Below are 879 nucleotides of genomic sequence, written 5' to 3'. Positions count from 1 at the left end.
TTTCCCCATTGATTGATGAATAGCATCTGTTTTTTTTCTATCTATAGCAGTCTATTTGTCAAATGGTTGGTTAGGCACGTCATTATTTTCCAAGTCTTTATGTTCGGCTTCTCTTTTTATTTAAAATTCTGTCTTGAAATCCTTTATTTCTTCTCACATTTCCTACAAGAAGAGGAGTCATGCAGCATCCTTAACACTTTACTTAGACATTTTTCGTACCAAATATCCTAGTTCATTGCTCTTAAATTCTGCCTTTCCCAAAGCAGTAGGACACAGACCCAGGCGAGTCGAGTTCTCCACCACTTTGTAACGAGGCTGGTCTTCCTTCCAGTTTCCAGTAGGATGCTCCTTATCTCCGTCTAAGACCACGTCAAAGTGGCCTTTACTACCCCCTCCACATTTCTACCGGCATTCTGGTAGCGACCTAGACCTCACTAAGAACATGAGCCTCTCTACAGTTTTCTGCTGAGCTCTTCCCAGAATTGCCCTAATGTTCCATTCACAGCAAAATAGACTTCTTTATTTTAACCAAGCACTCTGAAACTGTTCCAGTCTCTACCAATTGGCCTTTTTCAAAGCCACTTCTACATTTTTAGACATTTGTTACAGCCACACCCACTTCTTAGTACCAACTTCTATTGTAGACTGTGTTATTATAAAAATGTACCTGCGGGGTGGCAGGTGGCGTGGTGGTTAAAGGTACGGGACTCCCACATGGCCAACCATGGTTCAAGTCCCGGACCTGGCGGCTTGCTTTCTCACTTTTCCTCTCTCTCTCTCTCTCTCTGTCCCTCTCTGGTCAAATTAAAATAAATAAATAATTAAATAAAGTTAAAATAAAACAATTATTTTACATATATATATATATATATATATATA

This window comes from Tupaia chinensis, unplaced genomic scaffold, assembly GCF_000334495.1.
Source record: "Tupaia chinensis unplaced genomic scaffold, TupChi_1.0 Scaffold000031_1, whole genome shotgun sequence".
NCBI lineage: Eukaryota > Metazoa > Chordata > Mammalia > Scandentia > Tupaiidae > Tupaia > Tupaia belangeri.
The sequence above is the reverse complement of the archived record's forward strand: the minus strand, read 5'-3'. Positions refer to the sequence as shown.